Source organism: Chionomys nivalis, chromosome 8, assembly GCF_950005125.1.
Source record: "Chionomys nivalis chromosome 8, mChiNiv1.1, whole genome shotgun sequence".
NCBI classification, from domain to species: Eukaryota; Metazoa; Chordata; class Mammalia; order Rodentia; family Cricetidae; genus Chionomys; species Chionomys nivalis.
In genome coordinates this window covers 59,774,937-59,792,436 of record NC_080093.1, presented here as the reverse complement: position 1 = coordinate 59,792,436, position 17,500 = coordinate 59,774,937, and the positions used below count along the sequence as shown (strand labels likewise).

At 47.1% G+C, this 17,500-nt stretch overlaps 1 protein-coding gene across 3 annotated transcripts in view; it reads right to left on the bottom strand.

The window, feature by feature from the left end:
* The window catches only part of Ebf3 (EBF transcription factor 3), a 117,355-nt gene that overhangs the window by 10,789 nt on the left and 89,066 nt on the right, over positions 1-17,500 (bottom strand). The window lies entirely within an intron of this gene.

Genomic DNA, 17,500 nt, shown 5'->3' with positions numbered 1-17,500 from the left:
TGACTACAAACTGATATAGAGCGCTATCATTCCACAGCTGCAATCCACCAGCCCCGCGAAATTGCCGGCCACAAATAGTAATTAATCTTTTTATCCCTCAAATTGTAATTTTGACTATGAACTGTGCATGGCCATAAATCAGAGGCACATGCACCCTGTACAGTGCATGAATCACAGCCGGGACTCCATTCGACTGCACACACTGTGTTTAACAAGCTTTATAAGGGAGCCATCGGGCTTTATTACGGCTCTGCCTGACTCCAACAAAAACTGAGCCCGGAGGCCCGGGGACACGAGTTAAGATGAAAATACTTATTAGAGTACATTATTTCTTGATGTAGATATCGTTTTCTGTGGAGTAACTCCACGGTGCACGGCGCGACATAAATCAGGAGGTTTTCGGAGACTAATAAGACCTGCCGCCGTCTATTCATTACTCCGCCCGCAATTTGGGCCATCACTCGTTAGTAATTTGATGATTAACGCCACCCAGGTCTGCAGAGTGCGGGAGAACACAAAAGGCCAGAGCTTCCTAAGAGGAAGCTTGGGGCTGCCTCGGAAAGTGCTCTCCACAATAATTGGTCACCATTATCCTCGAGTGTGAGCTGTCGGTGTGTCTTGTAAGCAACCCAGGACGCCTTGCGCGTACACTCAATAATGCGCCCGAAAGTTGAGGACCACAATATGATTTGACATTCCATCATACATCCTGGAGACAAAGGTCCGCACAGGAATGTGAAGTAAGACATTTTCTTGTTAATAAAGCATTGATCCGATGTATTGATTTTACATGACATGGCTTTTGCTGGGATTTTGCCCTCTTTTTTCTTTGCAAATAGTAAAACCCTTCAAAATGCCTTGGTGTATGTGACATGGCAAAATTTCTAACTCTCTGTGATGTAAATTCTATATGTGTAAAACCACTTCATAATCAGGTCATTAATCATCAGAAGCTGTCAGCATTGACTGGGGGGACAATTTGTCATGTCTCTGCCTCAGCACGGGCAAGGGTGTCAGGCAAAAATGCAGTTCGGGCATCCGGGAGGATGGGCTCCAGGCCCAGCAAACGACTTGATCCAAAAAGGGTAAGATGAAGTATTATGTTTCTTGATCAGGGTGTTTGGCGGGGGTGGCGTGGAGGGGTGGCCCAGTGTGCATTCCTAACATGTCAGGTTTCTCCTCTCTGCCAGCTAATCACCATGACTGTTTGACTTAATGAATCGGCCCGATGAAAGGTGATCAGAAAAGATAGATGGGCAGCCATTATTGATTTCATGCAAATGCTCCTGACAGGTGATAGGCGCTTTAATGCAAGCTTTCAGAAGCTTTATGACTTGTGATGAGCATACACTCACTCTGGGAGATACATTCTCTAGTGTTTCAGCTGAACTGATATTCTTTTTCTATGACCCATGTGTCATATAAAGCAGTATAGCTATGAGGGCCTCTTTCATCTTGATTCAAACCAATAGGCATCATCAAAGAAAGTAGGTGTGGCACATCAGGAAAGTTCAGGCAGGGTACCAAAGTGCGCCAGGACCAGTCCCCACCTAACTGGATGAGTTACACAGCAAAAACCCTAGTGTTGCTGTTCCAAACAGAAGATGTCCCTCCCGCAGGGGTTTGGCTATAGAAACTCGAACATGTTTAGTTAGCAGAACTGTTGGAACCTGCCTCCTCTTTGGTGCAGGGGTATCAGCAGACCTTCACAAGTCCTGGGAGTTTCTGCTCTGGTGGTGGGTCTCCCCATGTACCTCTGGGTCCCCGGGAGCATTGCCTGGTCCCACTGAAGACCTGCCCTGGTCGGCAGCCCTCAGCTCCTCGAGGAGCCCATCAATACCCATGGCTGCTGAAGACTGGTTCAGTCCTCACTGGCCAATTCTGCAACTGGAGGAGAGAGCGCGAGAGCTCCCCGCACATCTAATAAACCCTCAGCGTGTCGAGTTTACAGCCTAGAGCCCAGCCGAGCCAGGGCAAGGCACTGGCACGTCCAGTCACAGAGCCCCGAGCCAGGCCAATCAATACCACTTTCCTGTTTTAGAACTGGGTAATTATGAGGGGGAGAGATTGCCTGACCTTTCACCTGCACTGCATTACTTTGCTGATATTAAGATAAATTGCCTGATTTTGGGTAAACATATGCTGCAATTCAAACTGTCAGCACTGGTTTGCTCAGGGATAATTTGTATTGATCTCTCAGCTTCTTCCCAATTTTGCTTACTGACCTCGTGGATAATTAGAGAAGGAGCCCTGGGTGAGCTCAAGTCGGGGATGAAGAAGAAATATGAAGAAGAATAAAGCAAATTTGTTTTATGTTAATATTTGCCGGCCCACCCCTCACATCTGTCAGCATCAGCAAAGCCATAAATTAATGCATTTGGTTCCCGAGCAATTTATTCCAAGGAATTATTTAGCAGCATGCTTAGTCTCCGAACATGTGTCACTGGGTTAAATTAATTTAAACTCTGCCTTAAACACAACAAAAACAAATGTTATTTTCTGCTGAAGGGGAATAAAACAGTAACGTTTATCAAAAGTGTATCTGTAAGCTAACACATGGATTTCTGTCAAACCTGTAAAAGAGAAGATGAGCTTTCTAATAAATCCCCCCTCCGGAAGTAATTAGCACCCATTATTTGTCCTGAATTCAAATTTAGCTAAGATGGGCTGCTGCATGTAGGCGATGAATGTATGTGTGAAATTATATCGTTAAGATATGTCAGATTACAAGGCTGTTGTATCAAAAGTCATAAAACAAATCTCCCCTGTGAAATATCTCTTTATTAATTGTGCCATAAGATATTAACATTCCTCATTTAGTGGAGGGCCTTTTATCTGTTTCAAATACATTATTCGTCCTTTTGGAGATAAACTGTATTAATATCCATTTGAGTAGGCTACTGTGGCCTAATGCATAGTAATTTTTGTTGGAGAGCTTTTATTTTAGAATAAGAAAATTACACAGCAATAAAACCTGAATGAATCAGAAGCTAGAATGGCCGGGAATCACATTCCATGCCAAATGAGGCAAGCAATCAGGCAGCCTGTGAAAGGCCAGATATCCGGCTATCATATGCAGGCCAGTCTCCAGCGTGGGCCCTACAAATAGAGCCTGACATGGCCACATAGACTCGATTCCGCACGCCGGATAGCCTGCAGCTCGGGAAGGACGCATATTTAAATATATTTGAGTGTACTGGAGTTAATCTCGTTACTTTACATGCATTGAAGTCATAACAGAAGAAGCGTTCTAAATATTTAAGTCATGCCCGTGTACTGGGGGATTAATCATAGCGCAATTGATAAAATTTTAACGGTCTGTGATGTCGGTTCAAGTTGGGATTGCCAGAGCTAATGTGGCAGCCGAAAATGGCATCAGGCTTTGAGCTGCAGCTGGGGCCAGAGTAGCTCCAACTGGCCTGCTGCAATTAGAAACGTACCAATGGGCAGCAGTGCTGGGTTTTTCTTTCTTGTGACATCAGTCATTGGAGTTTACATGTTGATGGCTGAACTGTCTTTGTCAGCCATCCCTGCTCGGGGTTCTGTGCTGTTTTCCAACATCCCAAAATGTAAATGACTTTCGTCAGACTTCAAAGGCTAATCCATTGGTGTGGGAACCCCATTCACTCATGTGACTCAGGGGGTATGCTCCTGACCATGAATGACTCACGGAAAACACTGCAGATCAGAAACAATGCTGCTTGGGGCCAGTACAGTCTCCTACAAAAAGCAAGTCCCAGGGATGAAACTCAGCCCCACGAATGTTTGGAAGCCTAATTCACTCACCCAAAATTAACTGAGCAGCTACTATGCTTTCAGGGCTCAGTTGTGCCTGCTTCCCAGTGGTGGGAAAGCCATGCTCACGAGTAGCAGTCAAGAGCAGAAAACATTGTGGTGGACACCCCTCACCCAGACCAGGGGCCCCTTTGCTGGAAGAAGTGGAAGGGACCGTGCGTGAAGGAGGGGCCACAGCGATGAAGTTTAACTATGACAGCAACCTTCCCCTATCCCAGAGAGACCCGGATCAGGCTGCCAGTGGTCCGCCTTGAAGGACTGCTGGAGTAATTGCTCCTGCAGCGGTTGTGTCTTTAAAACAGTGTCATTAAACACACGAGGGGGAGACTCCCAGGTAGGAAACAGCTGCTCTGAGCACTGCCTTTCCACCCTGGAAGCCCAAGCCAGCCCGCAGGTTGCGGTACAGCAGAGTCTCCTGCCCAAAAACCCTGACTCCAACAATAACAACAGGAAGACATTCATTTGCTCCATTCCAGCTGCTGGCTGCAGCTATTAAGTGAGCTCCAGTTTCATTTCAATAATGATCGGCTTCCTGTAACTTCCCAATCATGCATTTGTCATAATGCAGTAATTTTCTTGCTACAAACAGATCCTCATAATGAGGCCGTTTTTCACATTAGCAACATAACTACATAATAAGAACATCTGTAGTTCCTTTTCCGAGGGACAAGAACGTGCTTCAATTAAGGCAATGGGTTTGTTAAATAAGATATAGTATATTTTACTAACAGGGATACCCAGACCCTGCCCCAACAGACTAGAAGCCGTCAGTGTGCCTGAATGAACACAGGTTGTAATGTGTAAAAATTAAATAAAGTAAAATTAAATTGCTCAATACAAAGACATTCCTCTAGAGGGTGTTGGTGATTTTAGTGACAAAGTGCTATTTGCTGACAAGTAGTTTACACATTAACCAGCCGAATCCAAGGGGGAAAAATGCCAATAGCAATTATATCACCTTGAGGTTATTAAATGTCCCACTGATAAGTAACTAGGTGAGCTTGACCAGGTGATAAAGACTGCTGAGAGAAAACGATTGCCCCGTGAAGAATGCTGCTCTGCCCCGCTGTTTCTCCAGATAGCTTTTCTTTCAAAAATGACTGTATAAGAAGTTACATTAAAAAATGTGTGGCTTCGGAAATCAAAATTGATACTTTAGCCCCCCCCACCGGATGTCCTCCCCTCCCGGCTACAGCACTTTCATCATCCCACCTCAGAACACTACACAGAGTCCCCAAATGCCTGGGTTTCTCTCTCCCTCCTTTTTTAGGCTTTAAAATGATGCTAAGTTCTCCACTTTATCATCAACTGTCTCCTGCAAGCACATTTCATCTATAAGAAATTCAGATGCTCGGGAAATTAAAATTTCAAAGATCTGCTGCAAAAAAAAAAAAAAATCAATGGGGCAAGATCAATGCTCATAGAAATTTCATGAACTTTGAACTGATCCGGGCATGATGATGAGGGGTGGCTGGAGTCGCAGGCAGCTGACGGCTCCTAGTGTGGATGAGAAGCAGCCGGGCAGCAGGGAGGAGGGCCCCGGTTTACATGGGCTTTTGCTCTCATATTTTGTTGGACAAAAAATTTTAATTTTTAGTCTATTTCAGGAACAAGCAGAAATGGGGGAAAACCTGACTTCCCAACCCAACGTATGGCTCTCCCTGCTTAAGAACACCTAATGCTTTGCACACTAACGCGGCCACAAAATGAAATCGGTTCCCTTTGCAGCCGATTGCAGGTGCAAATTAATATTGTAAAATGAAGATCAATACATGGACAGGGCCAAATCAATAGTGGCTAAATTATTGCTGCATTTTCCTCCTCATTCAAGATGAGTTGTGTTTTCCTCTCAAAGTCAATACTTCGCAGCTTTTCTCATTAATTTCTCAATAAATTTGGCAATGAATTTCAATCACAGAACTCGGCAGGGTGAGCCAGGCATTGTGGTGTGCATAGGAAACACAAAGGCCACGCGGTTCCTGCATCACTCACTGGGGTGCTGGCCAGGCCAAGGGACAAACAGGGAAGAAGACATAAGGTCACCCTTCTGTGCCTGTTGGTCAACCCCAAATTTGATGTTTCCCTTGAGTGGCTTAGGCTTGTCTGGTGTCTGCTCTGAGCCATTGTGGAGGGTGCATGCCCAGTGTTAGGCCCACCTAGGGCCGGCCTCAGTTTCCCATTTGTTCCTACAGAGTCTATCATGTTCCATCAGCATGTCTTCTCAGAATAAGAAAAGCACCATAGTTGACTTCTAATTGGAATCTGGAGCCTCCCCGCTCACACAGGGAATGCTGTTCTGGTATTCATACAGGCAGCCCAACCGGGCCTCCTGCACAGGGACCCGCTTCCATTCACCACTGCCTGGCAGCGGATGGCAGCATTGTGATGTGACACCAAATGCAGAAAAGGGGGCAGCCCATCTTCCTTGTTACCAAAATAATACCCTTGCTGACAACTGCTGGACTGCATTCAAACACTTTTGTTTACATTCCTCAAAGAATGCACTGGATTGTGGCTTGCATAGGCATGGGGGAACTACACCAACCAAGCCCAGCCTTGCAGCTAAAAAGAAAACCCAACCCTGGAGCCCGAGCTCTCCTCACCACACCTGCCCATCTCAGGATGTCCCAGTGCGGATGCACAACAGATAAAGATCCAAGAGCCGCTTATTCCTGGCATACCACCCTACTTTCCAAGGCTGTCCTGGCATTTACCCAGCTCTCTAGATAGAGAAGTGTGTTCAAAACGGAGACACCAATAAGTGAAAACCACTCTCCACATCATGCAACCACTACAAGCTCCCACGTGTTACCCCCTGCTTCAAGAAAGCAAGTTCCCTGTGTCTTCATTCTCTCAAAGGTTATACGGGAGGAGGAGAGAGGTCCTAAAAGTCAAGCAGAAAACACACTCTGTGGAGGGCCAGTGGCAATGGATACACACAGTTAAGACCAGCAGAAAAATATCCATGCAGAGGGAAGTTGTGGAGCAAGCTCTGGGACCCAGCACTCCTAGGCTGCAGGTACTTAGGCCATGACTTAAAACAAAGATCCCTCCTGGGAGCCAAGTGGCCCTTCTCCCATGGCCTTGTGAAAACCCCTACTTGTTACAAAAGTGTAAGGGTCATTCAAGATGACCCTATGCCATGTGCCTCCCTTATTCCGAGCAGTGCATATAGCTGGTGCTTAAAGGTGCTAAGGTCTGGTGGCCAGGTTTCTGGAAGACACCAATCTACATGACAAAGCTACCAAGCACCTCTCATTTTGAGACACAAAATGAACACACTGTTTGTCTTATATCCGTGTAGTCTTTCCCCTAATATCTACCTGTCCATCAACCTATAAACACATAAGTAGATGTGGTACAATGGAATACCACTCAGACATGTAAAGAAATGTCATCCTGACACGTGCCAAGGGGAACCTAAGAACATCATGTGATAAGTGAAAGAAGTCAGTCCCAAAGGCCATCTATTATGTGATCTGCTTTTGACAAACAACCAGAAGAGGCCAATCGACAGGGGTGAGGATGAGACCAGTAGCTGCCAAAGCCAAGGACAGGAAGAATAAATAACGAATGAGAATGTGGAACAGAGCAACAGTCCATGCAGGATAAAATAATTGAGTTAGACTAAGAGTGTATAACACTGTGCATATAAAGAACCTTGTGCCTTTAGGTTCTAGGCTTCTGCTGACTCTCTTGGTAGGTAAACTACACCCAAAGAAACATCAAAGCAAATGTGAGGTCTCCAGTGGCACCTCTGCGCTGACCCTCGCACTGTTCACACTAGCCCAGAGATAGAACCAGCCCAGCTATCCATCAGCTGAAGAGCTGAAGAAGAAGTATATATACGCTATGGAGTCTTACACATGGAAAACTAAATAAAACAAAACCCAGAAATCATATATTTGCAGGAAAATGGATAGAACTGGAGAGCACCATGTTAAGAGAAATAAGCCTGACCCAGATGAATGCTGAATGCTTTTCCTTATAGGCAAATTTAGATTTTTTTAATAGAAGGGAGACTCGGGGGGGGAGGGCAGAAAAGGTCCAAAGGAAAGAGGGGAGGAACAAGGAATGGTGATGGGGAGGAGAGAAAAACAAACCATCACACATCATAAATGTGTAGAAATGTCATAATGAAACCCATTAACTTACATGCTAACTGTAGGTGGGGGAATGGTAATCAAGGATTTAATCTGGGTATGCCTGTGCTGAAGAAAGTGTCCTTCTGCATGTTACCTGGCAGGCAGTACAAGGGCTTCTAGAGAGAGCAGAGACCCACGGTGGCTGAGGAAGGCAAAAGGCAACTTTGGGCTGAGGCCCTCCTACTTAGAATTTCCCAACATGGTCTGCCTTTCAGTCTTCCCAGTGGCATCTTAATTCTGGGTCTTTCAGGCTGAGCACATAAGGAAAGACCTATTTGGAGGCAAAGCCTTTAAAGACATGGCCGGGATTAGCATAAGCGCGGGAATCCTTGAAAGCGCAGACATGGTGCATAGGGTGCTGCCCTCTACATGTCACATGAAGCAGCCCTGATGGCCGGATATGGTGCTGCTGCTGTGATCCCAGCTCTCAGGAGGCAGAGGCAGGAGGATCAGGCATTCAAAGCCAACCTGGGCTTTCAGTTGGAGCAGAGAATGGGAGAAGAAAATAGAGTGTGAAAATGACCAAAAATATATAATACACAAGATGAAACTGTCAAAGAATTATAAGGGGGAGGGAGGGGAGACAGAGGGAGGAGAGGGGCGAGGCAGTGGGAGGGTCAGTAAGCTCTGCTCTCATACATGTTGGAGATTACATGTTGTCTTGTAACCCGAGGAGGTAGCTCCTCACCTATGCTTTCATGGCTTCTCACGCCCCCTCCACTTTCTCCCTGGTCACCCAGGAGGGGGTCACATTCTTCTTGGAAATCCTCCACATCCTTGCTGAGCCCCCATGGCGCAGTCTCCAGGGCCATTTGCAGAGGAAATCCCGCAGCTCTGCCACCTGCAAGTTCTCGGGGAGCTATGTCTTTCCCCTGAACACGGGACTTGAGAGCCTGTTTGCATTACGGCTGTTTTTATTAACTCTCTCTCTCCGCCTGTTTCTTTCCCACAGGACTGAATCAGTGGGGCTGTAGCAATGTTCACACTGAATGTCTGTCACGGGCCACGTAGATCCCAGGCAGGCTTCCAGGATGAAGACGAGAGTCACTGCCCTTGGCAAGAACTAAATGCTGAGAAGTCAAGATGTGTTTCCTCTCACATGGACACCCCCATCCTTGAGCACCTAAAGAGCTACTGATTTTCCTTCCCACAAGTCACCCACAATGCCCTACTGAGACCTCTGCCTACATATGTATGAAATAAACACTGACCCCAGGAGACAAATCCCAAATCACAGAGACCTGCGCTTCACCACCACACTGTGTTTAAAACTGACATCATGCTCCCCTTGGTGACCACCCCAATCATCCGACTTTCCCAAGCTCCTGACTGAGAAGCACAGATGGACAAGGTGCACCATCCATGGATGGATGCAGGACCAGTTTCTCTAATGATGCCATGACAAAGGCTAAACAGAACCTGGGGCTCTGATCAAGGCAGAAGAGAGTTCCCGGAAGGCTGGGAGCCCTGTGAGGCGGTGGCCTCTGCTAGCCACAGGCTGGTCTCACTAACAAGAAGCAAGCTAAGTTCACTTGGGGAGTGACTGCTGTTTCCACCCACGGGAAGCACATAAGGAAATCCTTCGGCCTCTGGCTTAGGATATACCACAGCTGGATGACAAGGGCACACACAGCAGCCACCTGCCACAGTCATGAACACACTACAGGAGCCTGGAGCCTTGATGTGTGTGCCCCCGAGTGCTAATAGGCTTAAGCTTCTGTAAAGGATTTTGTGTTGGGAGTACTGTCATCAAAGGAAAAACACCAAGGGGTAAGTGATGAATGGCTATTACTGGCACATCAGGGCGTCTACACTGACATGGAGCCAAGATGTTGGCCAGGACCAAGGAACAAAGGCCATAGCACTTCTCCACCCCATGGAGGTTAAAGGAGAGATGCCAGTCAGAGACAAAGGGGAGGGGGTGAAAAGATGGAACAGAACTCTAGCAGAACCCCCAAATCTAACCTCATAACCTTCCAGACTTTCAAATTCTCTGTGGTCACAGGATGTAGACCTGGGCCTATGAAGGCTCAGACATCTCAGGGCTCCCTTCCTTGCCTAGCAGTAGGGTTTTCATATGTGGAAGAATAAGAAGCAATGTTTCAGGAAAGAGTGTGGACTAGAGAGAAAGAAGATGGGCCCCAGAATAATGCTGTGTTTTTATAAAAAAAAAAAATCAAAAACACAACAAACAACGAAAACTGTACTCTGAACCTAATGTGGCTCCTGGTCCCCAAGGACTTTGTGTTTTAAGTCCCTCCCTATTGTATCTTCAACAGATATGCACCACTCCATCAGTCCATGCCTGCAAAACCAATTATCCCATCAGCTCATCAGGGTACCAGGAAACTTTGCAGCTATCCAGGGTCAACAACCCACATCACAGACTTCCCTGTTGTCACTGAGTTAAAAAAAAAATCACCCAACGGGAAGAAAGTTGGATCCTAATAATTTTCTACAACTAATTTTAAAAGTCAAGTAGCCAGGCAACAATTTCTTTGAATGTATCTTTTCCCATGCTGTTTTTACATCCCAAGTCTTGGTCTACTCCACTGGGTATGAACAAGACTGAAGAGCTTCTAGAAATATAAACTTTCTGTGGAGACACACAGGGACCTCAGTTCAGCCGTCCCAGGAGCCAGCCTGCACAGAAAATTCCAGAGTGAAACACTCACCCACCATATCCTTCACATACCCCTACGCCATGCATACGGGAACGGACTGTGTGGGAGGCAGCTCAAGCACTAGGTTATGAGTCAAAGAAGTGAGGGTGGAGTCATGCTCCTTGTGCCCATCAGAGGGCCAATGGGCAGTTTATCTCACCTTCCCAGCCGTGTCAGAACCACTTCCTTTTAAGGTTCGCCACCAAGATGCTCACTCTGCCGTTGCTTCGGTTTCACTAGCGTGATCTGCCATCCTATCTTAGACCTCCTTATTCCATTGCTCTGCCTGTTCTTCACTTGGTCACTTTCATTGTGCTGTGCTTTTAAATGGCCATTAGCATGTCCTCCACACACACACACACACACCAATGTCTTTCTAAGGGTGTTTTCAAATATGGATCTTTCCCAGCCAGAACTGGAAATAAAACTCCCCTAGACAGCACTTCCAGGGAGGTAGGGTAAGAAACAGGGACCCTGCCTGTGTCAAAGACAGAGAAGTCAGGCCTGTCTCTACTATCCACATCTTGCCTATCCTAAGTGAAGCCAATGACCCTTTTGTCCTTTGGGTAAGACGAATGGCCGTCTCCTGGAAGCCACGTCTTGTCAGGTGGGCTGCGAAGTCAATACCTTCACCTTGGTATGGAAACTTTGTGATTTATCAGTCCGTCTCCCCTCTTGGGTTCACATAGCCCCAACATACACAGCCAATCGGGCACATGGAGCAGACCTGGTCACAGCCAGTTGGAAAGCAACCAAAGCCCCTGTGATGACAGACAAATGTGTCTTCTTAGCAACAGCCCAAAAGCACTTGACTTGTACTAATAACAAAAAGGCCACGCTGGTCACCGTGGGTCTAAAGACGAAGCACCCTGTCACCAGCCTGCTTGGGAAATTAGCAAATAATGTTCTTTTCCTTGATAAATGGGTGACAGCTCCGTCTCACCAATCATTTTTAACATTTTGATGCATGCCTATGATCCCACTGGAGGGGCAGAAAAGTTTACTGGCCCTCAATTTTCACATGATGAATGGAAGTCTCTAAATGTGCGATTTCTGTATGAGGTATAGTTCATTTTAAGCAATTCTGGTAAATGGGTGTCACTGATTAGGACAAATTGTCTACTTGTGCTGTGCCTCATTCTCCTGCCCTCCTTTGAGACAGGAAAGAGGAGACCGCAGGGACAGGGAGCCTTCACACAACCCTCTTTAAAGGGATACATTCTCCAGCCATACTCCCAGCACCCACCTGGCAGGCAGCAGCATCACTGATTGTGGCTCAGGCAGTGCAGTGTGCCACCCAAGGGAGGTCACCAGGTGAATGCTACCTCCTAGCCTGAGGGTCTACCTATGGGACTCAGCCACCGCCATCAGGCCCCACTTCCTGGGGAAGGGGCTGAGACAGGATGCTTACCAGCTAGTCCTTGTGAAAAACAAAAGCAGAAACCACCGTCCTCTGCCATCCACTCGTAACGTCACAAAAAGCAAGAGCAGGGGGGAGGAGGATGATGGGAAGAAGATGGGAGGAAGATGGCATTGTCTGAGTCATGGAATAGTTGGATAAAGGTTCAAATTTGGGAGCCTGAAGGTGGTCTGAGCTGACAGCCCAGCCCTATGCTACCCTTCAAGAATAGTAACTTGACATAAGAACCATTGTACCCAAGGGTACCCAGTACCAGGGTACGTGGCTGTGAAGAGAACACAATCTTCCTGAAACACCTGAGACCTGGTGACAGCGGAAATACCATCGTGGGTGAAAGGTATGATCATAGCATACTTAGTGAAGACAGGAAGGGGAAGAAGTGTGCCATTGGCTGCCTTGCCAGGGGAGGATGGAGTCACTGAAGACTTTGGGTCAAGATCCCTACATGCTGGGAGCCAGCAGGATAGAATGTGTTCCTGGATTGTGTGCATTGGTAGCTCAGAGCTTTAGGGCTGAAACAATTGGGCAGTTTGTGCTTAACGTTCAGTTTAGCAGAGTGCAAATGATACAAATTTGTGGGCGGCCAAATTAAAATCACTTGTTCTACAGATACAAGTGATTTGTTGGTGGAACCACAGGGCTGGCTGAGAGAAAGAAAACCAGAACTGGCTAGCTGTGGTTAAGGGTGTTTGGATCCCATGGTTTAGACAGAACCATGTCTAAATATTCACAAGTAACCTTTCCACATGCCAGAAACACAAGGGCTTTTCCCAGGTAAGAGAAAATGGGATGGAAGGTGGAGACCAGCCAGGAGACTCAGCGGGAAACCATCTCCAGACAGGTGCAGGATAGAACTGACACCCCTCAATACGGAGCCAGTTTTAAGGCACAACCTGACATCTTTATAAAAAAAAGAAAAACCTAGAAACCGTATGAGAAAGAACACAAACTACTTGCAATTCCTGGCTGAAGGATGGTCTCCCAAATCTGACAACAAATGCACACAAGTCTTTATGAAAATGTTCCCAGCCAATGAACGCATCACAGACCTGGGACCCTTCCAGGTATCCGCCGCGCGTCCACTTTAGATGTGTCTATGCCGCCTGCCAACATCTTGTTGAGTGACTGGGCTCAGTCTGTTACTGGCGACATGTTGACTCCCAGTAATTTGTGATAATTTCTTTAATTGAGCAAAAAAGAATTCTCCAAAATGAGGGTGGGTCAATCAAACTTCAGGGCAAGAGGTCAACAGAAAAAGCCCCCGAGTCCCATTCCTGGAGTCTAACTAGGCTTAAGCCCAAGCCACACCAGCAACCTCCATTCTTCTGTTAATCAGGAAACATTCTGCCAAATGTCCGTTTTAAGGAAACACCACACACACACACACATACACACACAAATTTCACACTTGAAAACAGGACTGCAAAAGGAGTTTTCATGAGAACATAATCTCAATTAGAAGCATACAAAATTCTAAGCCAGCTTAATCAGGTAATGCCATAATGTTTCTCTTGTAATTAAAAAATAATTTCCCTTATTACTCTTAACAATTTGGTACATTTGCACCGGTAAAATCATAAAAGCGAAAGCGGCTTGATTCTCCTGTATGGTAAGTTTCTCAGGTAGGTGATTCCAGGACTGTTTTAATTATTATTAAACAAGTCAATGGTATGCTATTAGACAAATATTAAAACAAGCATTGCACTTGGTTATTAATTTGAACTATTCGCTTTTAAATGCAGCAAATATCTCATTAATTTAATTTTAGGTGCCCACCAGTTTATATTGCATTTTACAGTCTAAAGGCAATTTACTATTAACTGGCAATTACATACACAGTGATTGTTAATTCTGCTCCTAAGTGCTAGCCGCTCGAAAATTGTTCTCTCTCTCTAATTTCTGACCTTCTTACAGCAGGGGCGAGGCTCGCTGGGAATACAGAGAACTCCTATGGAAGAGCTGGACATGTCATTTGTGGCTCATTCTTTTAATTCACCGTGCTAATCAACTGAACCGCCACAGCCTCCCAAGGTAATTGCGACTTGAGAGGGACTGTGAACAGCAGCCAAGGGGCTGGATGGATGGGGCCTGACCAACCTTCCCTTTCCGGGGGCAGAGGCTGAGCACGACCACTCTGGGTTGACTAATAGGGTCTGGTTTTGAAAAATCTGGTGTTTCTCAGGTCACTGTAAACAGCTCATTTAGACCTCTGCCAAGTCCCTCCCAGGCTCTGGCAGGCTGGTGGCAGCCCCTCCTCCAAGCCCAGGTTCATTATCCAGTGGCCCTGCGGCCCCACAGCTGGCCTCATGCCGGGAAGGTTAAATGTGAAGGTGTCCCAGCAGCCTCCGGGGCCTGGGCACACTGATGGGAACCAGATGCCCAGGGGACGGCGCCCATGTTGTGACATCCAGAGTGGCTGGCTCAGTTTTCATTTGGGGAGAGTGAGTCCCTGTGATTACCTCATTGTCCCCATCAATTTCAGGGCAATGCAAATCAGACAGAAGCTTCCAGGCCAGACAGGTTATGACCCTACCTCTCCTCAGCTCCCTGAGAATATAGAATCCTATATCCCTTACACACATGTGAAATGTATATTCCCGGTAATGATCCCAGACACACACACACACACACACACACACACACACACACACACACTACTAGGAAGGGCTGAGCTTGCATAGCCTCACTGCAAATACCCACACATGGGGAAGCAGGAAACCCCGAACCCCAGGAAAGCAGGCCCTGAGTCTTGGGGGCTAACAAGTCCAAGCAGCTTGAAAGTAGACGTAACCATGCATAATGGACAGTGACTCTCGAGAAAGGTTCATGTGACTCTCACAAGCTCGGGAGATGCTGCTCTCCTTTGGGAGGCAATGGACACTGGTCCAGGAGAGCATTCCACTTGGCCAGAAAGCAAGGAGCCTCCCAGAGAGTGCCCTTCCCTATCCACCCAGGAGAGCCAGTAACTGGGGATGCTACCATGTGACCCCTGTCAGTCAATGACAAACAGCTCCTACCACCCTGCACAGCATTTATTCACAAGTGTTCAAACCAGGACCCATCTGCAGGAAAAGGAATGTCCCCACGTCTAAAAGCGGCCGTCTTCCACACTCAGACAAAAAGCCCAAGAATATAAAGACTCGGGGAAGGATTGCCTAACATAGCCCCCAAATAACACAGCAGGACCCCCTAACAACATAACTTGAAAACAAGGGAGACCTGCTTGGGAGGAGCAGGCCAGGCTTGCCAACTGTGGCCACAGGCTCACTTGGGTGCCACCAGCCAAGCCAGGCCACATGAGCAGCACAGGAACTCACTCAGGACACCCAGCCCTGACATGTCTCCCACAGCTCAGTGTCGGTCTAAGAGCAAGCACATGCCATCTCTGCATCCCAGGGACTCGAGACAGAAACAAGGCTCCCATGAACCCTAGTCGAAGTCTAAAATGTCAGTGGCTCTCCACAGCGGGTACTATTTGCTAAGTGCCCTCTGTATGTCAGACGCTTTAAGTTGTGCTTGATCCTTGCCACAACCCCATGAGGGAAAGAGGAGAGAAAATTGAACTTGGAGAAGTTCAAGTTCACATGGTCCCACAGCCAGCACCCTGGGGCACACCGAGCTATCTAACCAAATATCCTCTGTGTTTGCATAGGACCTGCTGCCCCTACAGCCTGATGTTCTTGCCGTGTGGTACTGCACACCAACAGCTGCCTTGAGGAGCTATATTGAATGTGGGGGGGGGAGGGGTAGCTGTAGCTCATTCGTACACATGACCCCAAGGCAAAGATACTGGGGATGACCAACCGGGCCCAAGACAAGATTCCAACTTCTGACCTCCCCAGGAACGGGACATCCAGTGTGGGTGTCCTTCGCTGAGCAGCAAAGGCACTTATTGGAAGGAGTAAGTAGATGTTCCTGAATTGACTACGGGTTAATATTTAATACTGTAAGTTGAAAAAATCTAAAGTTGAATGTGAATAGCCATCTAATGCACTGAACATCACTGAGTGCAGCCTACCTTAACTATGTACAGAACACTTACAAAAACTATCGAGTCTGAAGTCCATCTCATAATACTGCACGTAGATAATAGAACTGCGCATTTCCTGAACGCTATACTGAAAATAAAAAAAAAATACATACTGGTAATGAAGAGGTGGGCACATCTTCCCACCACCAAAAAAGTCAGAAATACGCAGAACTATTGTAATTTGGGGAACAACCTGCACATAGCCTTTAAAAGATGTCCCAATTTTTTATCATTTTGTTTTGACACGCTTTTATTTTTTATACACTGGGGATTCAAAATCTAGAGGAACTCTTCTCTCTCAACCTCTCAACTTGAGGCCAAGAAAATTCAGCGCCCCAAAGTAGATGGGTATGTCAACTTTTTGCTATGCCCACTCCCCTGTATCCTTCAGTTCTAAAGATCCTGGTGACCCCCATTGACCAGTTAGGGGTGCTGGGTTGTCAGGAGCTGGATGCCTCTAGGATAAGGATCCAAGCCCTGCCTTGGGTGGCAGTGGACCTGCTGAGGAGCAGGGAGTCTGTATGTTGCCACTCTGCTCATTCAGTACTTCCTAAAAAAGGAAAGATGTTGCCACTTCCACGATCTCCAGGAACTTCAATGTGGAAGAAAGGGCCTCAGAACCCTCCGCGTAACCTGTCTGCTGGCCAGAACAGAGGGTAGCTAGCACCTAAAGGGATACCAGCTCAGCTCCAGAGCACCTTCAGGTGGCAAAAGAATGATCAAGCCCAGGGCTCTAAGCCCTACAGTGTGAAAGACACCCAGTCACTACACATCCACAGATAATCAGCACGGGTCCATCCCGCCCACCTTCGCTGGGCTTCAGCAGGTCTTGTCCTGCATCAAAATCATTCCTCATGCCTTACAGCTTGTGGAGCTGAGGGAGAGTTAAAGCCAAAATGCGGACAGACCTTCCTGAAGGTGAAGTTTATTTGCAGCATTTCTCCATGGCAATCTCCAGCAAATCATGTCAATTATGCACTTGTGTGGGCAAAGCAGCATATAAACGCCTCTGATATACCACTTATGGGAAGTCAGTCACACAAGCCACCCAGCCTATCCACTGGGGCTTGGGCTACATACTTACTACATACATGTACTCTCCGGAATGTAGAGCCCCTGCAAGTAATAGCACCCTGCAGGGGCTCAGACCCCTGGCTTCCCCTGGATAGGTGACAGGCTAAGACTTCCCCTTCCCAGTCACAGCTCGAGCAACTGAAAAGCAGTGATGAGCCTGACCCTGATTGACAAGTGGGTGGGCACAAGGCCTTGCAAGCAGCAGGGCATGAGGCAGCCACTCCCATGGAAGCTGAAAGTTGTGGCAGCTACCAAGAACTCTCCCTCCAGGCACCACTCTGCTCTGTTGGCGAGAGGCAAAGGCCTTCGGACGGGAGGAAATGCCAAGGTTACACTGCTGCGTCTGCCCAGCTGTCATGAGCTGTCTCAGATG